We start from the raw sequence: 12,681 nt of genomic DNA, 5'->3' as shown, positions 1-12,681 counted from the left end.
CATCGCTGGGAAATCTGACCCAAGCAAATATTGCATGTAAATACCCAGGTCACCTCGCTTTTGAGGTAGAAAAGAAACAAAAGCAGGTGTCAGAAATAAAGAATCATGTAGCTGATGCTGATAGTAGAGTGATCTGCTCTGAAGAAAGGAATTGCAGAGCATTGTAAGCTTTCTGCATGAATAATGCATTTGTGTCGCTCATTTTTGGGCTTAGTCACACCCTGCCTTCCACATTTGGCCCATTTATGGTTGCACCTGTGCATGAATGGTGACTGCCTGAGAACTTGCTAGAATAGAAAAAGGCCTGGAGTAAAGGCAGCAGCAGCAGCAGCAGCAGTGTAAGCTTCTGTTCATTATTCAGCTTTTGTGCCAGTCTCGCATTAGCGGAAAGCTGTCTCTGGTCTGTATGACTCAGCCTTGTTAATGCAGGGAGCTGCTTCTGCACCATGAAGGTGTTTTAAGCTCTTAACCAATTTGTTTAGTGGTCACTGTATGAAGATGGCAAAGAAAGGTGTCTCTACTCCTGGCACTTTAGGCAATACGAACCACCACTGCACCATCCCAGGATCACTCACACCAAAAAGGGCCTTGGGAGACCAAGCAGGGCCAGCAGTGGCTTGAGAAGTATTTTGCTGAACCCATTTAAAGTATTTTGGGTGGGTCTGGAAGGACAACTGCATCTGGCATGTTGTGTTTGGTATGGTGTTTACTCTGTGGGTTAAGGGCCAAATCCTCTTTATAGTCTCATTCTGAACAAATGCACTGCCTTCAAGTAACACTCCTGTAAATTAACACAAGGACAAATCTGCTTGGAACAGTTTGACTAATTCAGTATAAAAGGCTTGTCCTATCTAGTTACTTCCCAGCCACCCTTTGGGCTCACTGCCTTCCAGCCTAGGAATCAGTCCAGTGCCTCTTATTGCCTGGATGCTGGTAAGTGATGGAAGCTTCCCAAGGGCAAGGCACAGTGCTATCCTGAGATGTTTTGTGGCCTCTGCAATAAGGACATGGTTATGGCATCTGTTTTAGCTGTTGTGCAACAGCAGGAATATGTACCACTTCTGCACAGGGAGCATGTAGATGGAAAGGATAATGACAATAAAGCAAAGGAAAATACCTAGGAAAATAAATCTCATCTGACAAAGTTCTTCATGTTCAACATAAACCCAATTATTCTGGTTTTAGTTGCAAATTCATTACACAAAGCCAAACCCCAGGAGATCCTAGATACTTGGAGGACCGGAGCAAGTCTACCATAGCACAGGTAGAGCTCCAGTGGCTGCTGTACCAGATTGCACCACATTTTTGTGTTTGCACATGAAAAATGTTGCCCACTGTAAGGCATCTTTGCAATGTCTTTGTGAAAATGGCTGCATCTTTTACATATTTCCCTGTGGATCTGTTTGTCACTAGTGCAATAGTGACAGTCCTGGAGCCCTATTGCTCTCAGTTTCTGGTTCCTGTGCAATGTACTGTGTCATTCATTATACATTCTGGTCCCATCTGGTCTGACAAGCCTTCTCCATCCTCAGAAGCGATTACAAATAATAATGATGACAAAACCCAGAGAATTTTTGCTTTATTTTGAAAATGATTGTTTTGTGTTGCATGAGGGCTCTTCCTGCCTATCTCTGGGGGTCACCTGGCAACCAATTCCTAACCTCAGATCCATATCAAGCAAGGGCATCTGGAAGCTCATTTGGGATGGGAACTGTTCCCTTTTACCATCCCTGCTGGTCTGCTGCGGGCAGAGGTGAGGTGACTGTGGATATGATGGTTTCATGACCATTCTTCTGATAGAGGCTATTTAAACATAGTGTAGCAGTTTCATTTGTGTGCTGCCAAAATATTAAAAGAAAAGCTGATGCTAATACAGTATCAACCACCAACACTGCATAATTAAGCATGCATTATTTGCAGTTGATGTTTGTCTGTTTAATAGAATTAAGGATAATTAAGAGAAAACAGTGAGAAGATAGCACTGCACAATATAACAATCTACCAAAGCAAGTTAGATGGAGAAAGCAATGTCTTTGAGTAGGATTGTTCACCCTGTGTGCTTTTTGTTCCTTTGGATCACCTAATAAGAAAAATGATACATTTGTATGGGTACATCCATAGGTATCTGTATGTATACAAATAGTGACAAAGCGTGTCTGGGGCACATTAGGACATCAAAAGGTCTGTTTAAAGGGTACACTCAGACTTGGAGAGAGTAGCAGCATTTTCCACATGGGGCTAAGAAGAACACATTACAGCTTTCTCTCATCCAGTGTCCTTTCCTTTTGTTTACGCTGAAATGCCCTGTAACTGTTCCTGTCTCATCACATTCCCCACTCTCCTCATCCTGAAGCTAACATCTCTGAATTGACTGGAATACGTCCAGAGGATGTTAAATACTGGCTTGGTCACTGGGTTTTGCTACAGGAGTGGAAGTAGATGGATGGCTTGTGGTAAAAGCATCTTCGTTTGACATCCCACCTAAGCTGCCTTCCTGACTGTGGTGTCTCAGATATAAATCACCTTTCTGCTGGTGGCTATCTCTTTGCTTCAAGGGTCTGTTTCTTTAATCAAAATCAGTAGGGACAGCAGAAGGAGTGTGGCTAAGGATGTATTTACTTGAAACATCCAGAGCTCTGAATTTATCACCAACGTGGGCCAGAATGGCCTGGGGAACATCTGTGCTTCAGCTTTTCTCAACAAAGACAAATATGTCTCAGTGCTTTGCTATTATATAAGTTTCCATATTGGTAGAAATAATTCAATGTATCTTGGTAATTTTGTTAAGGCAGGCTCACCAGTGCCCCCACTTCAGATTCAATAGTAATTGGGTTGATATTACCTGCAGGTATCTTTGTAAGAAGATGCTGTTAATGTCACTACTCCAGAAGCTTTATCAATACTTTAATTGGTGCTAGAAAGTTGACAGCCTGCCCTTATGCATGTCTGGCTTTGAGCAACCTGAATCTTAAATTATTATTTGAAATTATTTTTGTTTTGGAAGATAATGCACTACAGAGGGACAGTAAGCAGCATCCTTAGACTGCACCCAGGTTTGATGAATGGATACCTAATGCAATCACTATTTTTATTTGTTCCTTTAGTGGAGGCACACCCAGGGGCTTTGGGGAGGATTAGGACCTCTCTGCTCTGTACCATTTACAAACAGCTTGCAATTGAACGTGGATTCATATATAAGAAAATGAAACCAGCCATTCCCTTTCACAAAAAATTGAATTCCCTTCCCAACAGGTCAATAAGATGAGCTCAGATGATGATAGTTGAAAAGGATAGCTGCCACAGTGCACAGTAGAGCTTCCTTAGGAAGGTCCCATATCTCTATAAGGCTTCAGCAAGATGAATCTCTGCATCACCACAGAGTTTTGGGGAAAATTCATGCTCCAAGATAGAAACTTTCCCCTGTCTTCATTCCTCCAGGGCTACCTTTACAGACAGTCACAGCTGGTGTTTCCCTGTGGTAGCTAGAGTTGGCAGACTGCCTTGCTTGGACAAAGTATGTGGCACAGCACTGCCACAGTCCCTGGGTTGGCCAGTCTCTATCTGCACAGCTGCTGGTCGACTATGTAGGAGACACTTGCTGTTCTGGGGGTTATCTCCTTTCCTTCTCGGCAACAACTCATGAAGCAAGTCCATGTCTCCTTCCCAGGCCTGTTCCTTCTTTCTCTCACCTGAGCAGCATCTCCCATTCCCCACTCATGAAGCATTCAGACAGAGGTTCAGTAACCCACAGAGAGAACTTAGAAAAGCAGTCTTTTCCTGGATTGTTTTCTCCCATCTTTTCCTACACCTTTCCTCTAAATCTTCTCTTTGCTTTTGCAGAATTTAATTTTGCCTGTAATAAGGATGAGCCTTTGTGCTCTTAAGGTCTGTTGAAAGCTGATCCTGAAATGTACCTTTCTGCCTGGATTTTGCAGAGCTCTCTGAAATTTAGTCTCCTAGGACTGCATAAAACTGTCATGAGTTACCACTAAGGGGTAATGAGGACTATTGCCAGCCAACTGGTCTAATTTGAATGCAGGGATGAAATTTTTGGGGGCTGGGAAGAAGGAAAAAGAGAGAGATACAGCTGCCTAAAGCTCTATGCCAGACAATGCAGAGGCATAAGTAACTTTGAAGACTTGCAGAGGTTTCTACTGACTCCTTTATTTGTGAGGTATAAGGAAAGTAGAGGGGAACCACTGGAAGCAGTAGTTGTCTTCACACCTTTGAAATCTGTTTCATCACCCTTTCCTAAAGGCTAAAATCTAGTACTGGATGGTGCCATCTCTCATGTTTTGAACTAGGTGGCAGTAGTTAAAGCACTGACTTAGGATGGGAAGCATCTAGTTCTCAGCTTTCCTCTGATGGAGGTAGAAATGTTCTTCAACTTCCAGGGTGCCTGCCTTGATCAGCAAACCATCCTATATCTCACCCATGAGCATTCACAAACTCTTATTTTCAAGCCAAGCCATGGTACAACCAGTCAGTCAAGAGACACGTGGAAGAGACAGAAAGCAGGAGGGAACTGGGTAGCAACCAACCAACAGCTGACCACAGATCCAGCCCATTTTTTATCCAGTGATACTGAACCATAAAAGCAGAGATGCCCCAGCATGCTGCAGCCATAACAATAGAGAAATGACACTCTGGTGGTATCAGAAGTCCTGACTCATCTAGAAGTTGAGGCAAGGTGTAGGTGCCAGTTTGCTTACACTTTGGGTGCTTTGAGATGAGTAGCCCTAAGCACACCACCTGCACCAGCAGCTACAGCAAAGAACCTGGGCAAGGTTCAGGCAAAATCTGCATGAATTTAGCTGTCAATGTCCAAGCACGTGGTTGTTGCAAAGGAGTAATTCTGATGAAGGAGGCCAGTGACTGATATTTGTAAACCAGAGTGTGTCTGTGTTCGTATTTATTCACGCTGTTCTCCAGTGTTCCGGTTCCTAAATTGGTGTGAGGATAATTCCTTGGAAATTAATAACCGTTAGGGCTCTGAGGCTTGGTGAATTGTTTACTTCCTTACATCATTAATACCATCCTTGAAGGGAGAAAGAGTGTTGAAAATAATAAACACTCTTTCCTTCATTAATATTCTGAAGGCTGTGAGTGCAAAGGCAAGACCTCACTGGTAGCTATCGTGAGCCCTCAAAATACACAGCTTCCAGCTGCTGCTTCGGTCCACCCTCAGGTCTTTTCCTATCACCATGATAAAAAGTGTACAAAAGTGCACAAGCCCAAGTTTGCATCTTTTCTGCATACTGACTCTCCTGGTGTCTGTCTCTCTGTGTATGTGTTCGAGATACAGCATTTAGAAAACATGCTGGATTTTTATGTGCTGGGCGTGGGTATCACTGCCGCGTCTGGCTGGGAAATCACCCCCTGAGCACTGGTGGTTGGTGGGGCTGGTGGTTCAGTAGGTGGCGCTATTTCCTCTTGCTTTAGGACCAAACCCGAGTCCCAGCGCTGTGCGAGGAGTCGTAAGGCCGAGGAGCCTTGTTCGAATCGGTTACGCGACCGGGTTGTTTCTGTAAGAGACGTGAAGCTGCGTTGTGGCCTCGGGTGGGAGGAGGACTGACCTTGGCATCGTCGTTAAAATTCATTTGTGCAAGTTCATTCTGATTCTACAAATCTCTTTTCCACATTCAACTGGGTACTGTATTGTTTTTACTCACCAGTCTAAAAACTATCATCTGGTATTCAATATGTTGTAGAAACTCTTAAACCAGTTGTTACTATCTACCCCTGAGATGGCTGCATTCTTATGGTGGAAAAGAAATGTGTCCGTATACATTCTTCCCCTTACACTGTTCGATCTTAATTAATTGCTACTTATAAAGTGCTGTGAGATCCCCAGAGGAAAAGAAAAAAACAGTATGGAAGTGCAAAGTATTGTTAATTGTGATTTTAGCACTTTAAAAGCTTGAGCCTGGCCCTGAAAACTAGCCACAAAAATGCACTAATTCCAAATTCTGCATGAGAAAACTTGAGACCGCAAGGGAATTTGAAAGGTTCCTAATTAGGGAGAATTCACAAGGCAAACAAAAACTGGAAGACAAAGGTTAAACAGAAGAGGCAAGCATATATTTCACAGGAATCCAAACGACAAGTAGAGAAATGCAGTGACAGACAGATTCTTGGTCTAGACCACAGAGCAGGTGCAGATCCACCTGGGGAGATAACTGCACCTTAGCGCACTCTGCACTGGTACCTGTGCTGGGCAAACCCATGCCTGAGGTAGCTCAAATAACTTCCCTGGAATGACACCAGGGATTTGCTTGGCTCCTTTTGTCTAGCTGATATCACAAGAGCAGAGATGGGGAATTAGCGTGACATTGGTAAGTGCCTGCCGTTCAACTGGGGGGAGAGTGATTGTTTGTGTGCTGCTGGCTCTGCCCCATAGGGTCTGTGGATCTTGTGGTTTCCCCCCTTGTATTATTATGCTTACTATTTTTAGAAAATCCTGGAGAGAAGGAGCAAGTGGTTAAGAACACTAATTTACAATAAAAAATTGGAATTGGATTCACAAGGACAGCTTAGGATACCAACAGCCATTTTATGTTCTAAGTCCAAATGTAAATTTTCTAAGCCTTTCCTCTGCCCTCACAGGAAACATTTAATTCTTTAAACATTAAATTTTCCACTGGTAGTTTGCCAGGTGCCATGGCACTGGGCTTGCACAGATAGACCTTCAGTTGCAATTTGGTGCCTCTAGATTGCTTGACATGTTTCACTGATAATTTTTTTCCCCTTTCCCAAAGGAGGGCATCCTGCAGCTTTCCTTGGAGCCTGCTTTCCTCCCACCTCCCTGCAGATTCTCACAAAGTACAGCCAAACAATCCTCCCCACTATGCACCCTTTTACCTGTTCTTCCAATAATCCTTGAGACCAAACCCCTGCTCTGTCTGTTTGGGGACAGAAACTCAGAGCCAGATCTCTCTTTCTGGAGACTTTCTGCCAGTGGGATGCTGAGAGAGATAGGATATAGCTGTCTGAGTGAATCCCAGAAAATATTTCCCTTTCCTTTGCATTTGCAATTCAGTATTCATGGACTAAGGGACCCAGCCATGCCTCTCCCCCAGTGCAGGTAAGGATCCAACCCTGAAGGCTACAGAATCAACTCTTTACCACTTCTTATTCCCTGTGACTTAATGAATATTTATATCTTTATTGCAGCATGGAATAGCTCAGCTCCCCTGAGCACAGCAAGCGAGGGAATGTTTGATTTGAGAGCCCGAGATAGGGAGCAGTTGTAGCTGAAATTCAGGTGCCCTGGGGATTTCTGTGGAGGAGGGGAGAGCCTGGATATCTATGTAATTTAGGTACCAAGGAGGTCTTGAGGATAGCTGAAGTTAGCACACAGAGCTGCAGTTAGATACCACCAACACCCCAGTGAATGTAGTTCCAGAGGCTCCAGGACAATATGCAATCCATATTCACAGATTTTAATTATTCAGAAAAGGTTTTTACCTTCCCTGAAAATTAAGCACAAAGGGCCTAATTCTAAATGCTGCGCTGATACAACTCTTGATAAGTACCAGTGAAGCTGATCAGCAAAACAGTTTCACATCATCTTCTTTGAGAATGGATTTTGTTTCTTACCTAACCAAATATGTGGTGTCTTCTGACTCCCAATCTAATGTGAATGCAACAAACTAGACCCAAATGCCTTAATTAGAGCATGCTACCTTTGCACATACCACAAAGCAATCTGGGATGGGAGAAAGAGGACCTAAGAAGTGATGCTAGCAGTGGTAGGAGAAAATAGGCTGCTTTCTTTCTGTGTTTGAGCCTAATTATTGTACTAGGAGTCTGTCATCACTGATATATTGGAGCTTTAGGGCTCTGTGCTGAAAGCAGGATAAGTGCCAGTAGCAAAGGAACAGGGTACTCAGTCCCAGAACAACAAAAACATCTTCATGAAGGCAGTGACCTGCAGGACTCTAATTAGCTCTGGTAGCAGCAGGACCCAGCTGTGATGCTGAACACAGATCTGAAGCTTGAGAAGACTCTGGCCAGCCACAAGCAGGCTCCATAACTGTGCCAGAAGAGAAGGGAACAGAGGAAACTTCTGCCATGGTGACATGAAAGAGTACTCAAAAGGTGTCTTGAGCTCTTGTGCCAGCTGGCTGAGTGGCTGCAGAGCCTAGGTACAGAGACTAATTTCTGGGAAATGTAAAGACATCTATGTTTAATATTAGAGCTGATGACTCATTTTCTCTATTTGCTATCCCAACTGTGCACCCAAACAGAGGCTCCAATCTTCTTTGCTCTGACCTTCAATCAGCTGTTGGAAAGTCCCATCATTAGCATGAAACTGGGGGAGTCTGTTTCAGAAATTTCACTAAGTGGGGTGAAGAAGCTTCTGAGCTGCATTTGACCATCTTTCCTTGAATACCAAAGACAAGGTAGGTCACCCCAAAGGCAGATTTTCCCATCACTCTGACCTTACAGTACACTCTCTATGTTTTATTGAATGCAGGAAGCTGATAACCTTAATTTTGTCACGTTTTCCAAGACATAAGCCTCTTTTCATCACATTCCTCTAGGCAATTCCAGATCTATTTTCTACTTGACCCCATAGTTTTGATTTGCATGGCAGGTTGCCTATTCCTTCACATTTGCACATTTCCTTTGTTTAACAAAGAACCCCATCTTAATCCCTTGGATTTGCCCATGGTTCTGCCATTAATCCCTCAAAAAACTAAAATAGTACAAAAAAGTACAGACTCTCTCAGAACCTGCAGAAATGAGTATCAGGAGGAAGATCAGCACTAAATGCCGCTGTTTAGCCATGCACTCCAAATGCATTAATAGGTTACAAAATGGAGATGCATTCAGGTTAAGCAGACAGCTTTGTCACTTTGCAGATGACAGGCCTTTAGACTCACAAGATAAATAAGACAACTCAAGCATGGCTTTAGCACTCAACATACTTCTCCTTACGTTCTTACAAAAGCTTGTGCAATTGTGTATTAATATAAAAGGCACTTTCCTTCCTGTGATTATTTATGTAATCAGTAGGAAAAAAAATCATGATGAACTAGACTCTGCAGGTCAGCCTCTGATCACTCTAATTTGAATGTTGGATGAAGAAAAAATGGTACAGGCAGCCAATATCCTGAAAAAGAGAAGATCTGTGGGGATGCTGACAAGGGACTGACAGTGAGTTGTCACAGTAGACTTCTCTGCTTGTTTACTGTCTTTCTCTCTGTGTATCATTTGGTCTTTTGCCCCTGAATTACTAGTTTAGGCTCCCCTGCATGCAAGACAGATGCCTAATTTGTGGATACCAACAGGAGTCATGTCCAAAATAGATGTTGAACTGCTCAGACCTGTTATAACCGAGAAACTTTTGGGCACATCTGAAAATAGAGCATTAGTTGCCTCAGAAACACTGATTCTTGAGGCTGTGATGCCTACAGATTTTTGGGGAACATGAGGCTTTGTGAAGGAATGGTTTTGGAGGTGCCACTTTTTTGAATCCTAAGCCTGCCCTCTCAGTAAAGGTGTTCAGTTCCTCTGGATATTTTTGCAGACCTCCCCTGGCCCCACTCCAGCATGGATTTCCTTGGGGTTCTTGTGCTGAGAATCCCAGAGCTAGATGTAGTAGTCTAGGTGGGGTGTCAGCAGAGCAGAGTAGAAAAGCAGAGTAGAAGGGCAAAATCGCCTCCCTTAGCCTGCTGCCCATGCATGTTTTCATGCAGTCAAGGACATGATTCTGTGATAAAGCTGGCCATGGTGTTGATGCTTTTGGTTCTGAAGCGCTCCCCAGATGGAACAGAAGGACTCAGGTATGATGTGGCAGAGTTTCACAGGTCTCTTACTGCAGTTTGAGAAAACTGCACTTATCAAAGGGGAGTAATCAATGGCTTGTTTGTCTGGCTGGTGGCCAGCAATGAATGGAATACTGGGTTCTGGTGAGAGCTGATCTATGATACTATGTCTAGTTTGGATCCCTGGCTGAAGAGGAATAGGAATAAACTGCAGCAGGTCTAGTGGATGAATACCAAAGTGTTGTAAGTCTGGGAGCTCATTGGAGATGCTGAGGGAGTTGGACCTGTTCTGGCTTTGTGGCAAGAAGGCTAAGGGACACACTTGTAACTCAAACGGCTTTATGGCCAGCTAGAAATGTGTAAGACTCAAATCTTTGGTGTTGCCAGGCACTGTAACGAGGGCAAAGACCACAAAATGTGATTTGGGATTTCAGGTTGGGTGTTAAGAAAATGCATTTCAGCAAGAGGGCACAGCAGTGGAGTTGTGTGCCACAGAAGTCATGCAGCCTGTACTTTCTGATGTTTGCAAGCCTCAGCTAGACAAAGCCACAGACCTGCTCCCATGTGGGTCCACCCCAGTAGGAAGATGGAGACTAGAGCGCTCCAAATGTTATTTCCAATCAACATTTCTGGGATTCCATGATTTAGACAATTCTGGGCTCCTCCCCCCCCCCCCCCCCCCCCCTTTTTACTTTGTATCTGTTACTTGTAGCACAAATGGAGTTACAGGGTCTGAGTCAGACCAGGAGACTACAACAAAAAAATCTGAGAGCAAAAGTTTTCCTCTAAACCTCAATGCATCAGAAAACTTGAAGAATTTTGTCCATATGCTGGTATAAGATGAAGAGCTGTGTTCACCATTATATAGAATGGACTGAATATGAGTCTCCTGTCATGGTGAAAAGAGCTGGGGATAACTTCAGAAGGAACCTGCTGGAAGGAGGCTCAAGCTGTTGCTCAGCTGACAGCAAAACAAAGTCTTGTTATGCCCTAAAATGATTCTTACAGAGACCAAGGAGCTTGTGTGTTGGGCCCCATCCAGCTCTTGACAGTAGTAGTGCTCCTGATTAAAATGTAAGGAAGAGAGAAGGAAATACCCAGAGGAAACAAGACAGCATTACTTTTACTGTTACTGGGTTTGGGAGTGAGTAATGCCAAAGTCTCAGGCTTGCAGTTATCCATGTTGCAATAGCCCCAAATTTAGTCTGCAACAAAGAAGTCTGCTGTCAACACACACATATCTATAACCATCTTTCAAATAGCTTCTAGTGCCACTTGCCAGTTGCTTCCTAGGTGATGAACACATTCCTGATGAGTGGGCAAGAGCAGCATTTCCAGGTCTCACTGTTCAACAAGTCTTTGACCGTAGCTTCTGGCTGCTGCACAGAGCTAATCGTGCACTGCCATTTCCCCCTAATCCCATGAATCAAACCACAGAAGCAGACTGAAACCATGGCAGGCACACACCAGTCTGCATCAATATGAAACCTAGAAAAGAAATAAACTTGTAGATCTCCATGGATCAATTTAAATGCAGTATTTTATTCCATTCCATGTAGCTTTTTATACAGTTCCATCACCATAGCAACGGAGGGCCAGCTCTTCAAAGGGTATTTAGGTATCCTTCAGCACCCAGATCTACCAGCTGGGGGCTATTGCAGCCACAGAAGTATTATTAAGCTTCCACACACTCCAGTGTGTCCAAGGAACATCAGTGCTGCCCTTAGCTGAGAACCTGCTAAGAACTCCAGCTCAAACCAAAACAGGACATGAAAACAGATTCTCAAAGTCAGAATTGGACTCTCTAGTGCCCTGGAAACACCCTGGAAAGACAACTATATGAGCCATGGTTTACCCAGTGGACAGCCTAGGGACAAGTACAGCCAATAGTTATTCCTGTATCTGTCCGTCTTGCCATCCTGGCATCCCCATACAGCTTAGTAGTTAAAGCACTGATGTGTGACAGACAGGCTTAAATTTTACTCTGAATTACTGGAAGCAGAGAAGTACACCTCCTTTTCCCACATCCTGCCATAACCCCACTTCCAGTTCTCCCTGTTTGAATGAACGGGGCGAAGCAAAAAGATTTCCTCTACACAGCACCTTGCGCGCAAGGGTTTGAATCTTGCCTCAGATGAGGCAAAACCAGGGAACTGAGCTAAAGTTTCCTGCAGCACAAGGTTAACAATCATCTGTCACGGTTTAGTTCCATTATGTTTTAGTAAAGGGACATGTGTGTACAGGGGGATTTTTAAAATATACTTCTTTCTGTGCATATAAATTGTGTGCTTCTTTGCATGCTTCTGCTTAGATGAATAGCGTGTGTATATTTAGCAGCATTGTACAGATACTGCATGGAGAAAGGCTGCTGTGGACATTTTTCATTTCCCCTCAAGTATGTTGTATACAGTGATGCTTATGTGTGCATGTGCCCTGTTTGATGGGGGAAGGGGATCTCCCTGGCACAGTACTTATTAGTGTCATCAATCATTGCGGGTGTCATTTCCAAATTCTCTTTCCCTTACCTAATTTGCTAAACCAAATTCTTTATCACACTACAGAACCCAGCATGAGAGATGGAAGTGCTAATGAGAGGTGGCTTGCTCATCCATGCTCTACTGTATAGATGCAATGTCAGCCTGGCATCTTCTTGAAGGATTTCCCGTTTTCTTTCTCTTCCCATGTAGGGTGCTTTGTATCTGCTCAACCCAGAGCAGTTAGCAGCCCATTGCATCCCCATTGCACTGTGACTTTATTTACTTCTGGCTCCTCAGTGTGAACTTCAGTCGCTGTAGCCCTTAAATCAAGCACCTTGCTTGATCTGTCTGTTGGTGCTTTCTTGGCTTAAATAGGTTTGTTAATGCATCCAGTTCAGGATGCCTCCAAAATGGACTTCATTAATCTCAAC

The 12,681-nt window shown here is 43.8% G+C and overlaps 1 long non-coding RNA gene across 2 annotated transcripts in view; it reads left to right on the top strand.

Moving 5' to 3' along the window:
• The window catches only part of LOC128898297 (uncharacterized), a 50,836-nt gene that overhangs the window by 34,159 nt on the left and 3,996 nt on the right, over positions 1 to 12,681 (top strand). Inside the window, exon 2 of one of the 2 annotated variants that reach the window (XR_008462799.1) lies at positions 8,250 to 8,405. This is a non-coding gene — a long non-coding RNA (uncharacterized LOC128898297). Of the gene's footprint in view, positions 1 to 7,031; positions 8,406 to 12,681 lie in introns of those variants that run through there. The other variant, XR_008462798.1, reaches the window with a different exon arrangement.

The sequence above is a fragment of the Dryobates pubescens genome, chromosome 21 (assembly GCF_014839835.1).
Source record: "Dryobates pubescens isolate bDryPub1 chromosome 21, bDryPub1.pri, whole genome shotgun sequence".
Lineage (NCBI taxonomy): Eukaryota > Metazoa > Chordata > Aves > Piciformes > Picidae > Dryobates > Dryobates pubescens.
This window is presented reverse-complemented; position numbering and strand designations above follow the sequence as displayed.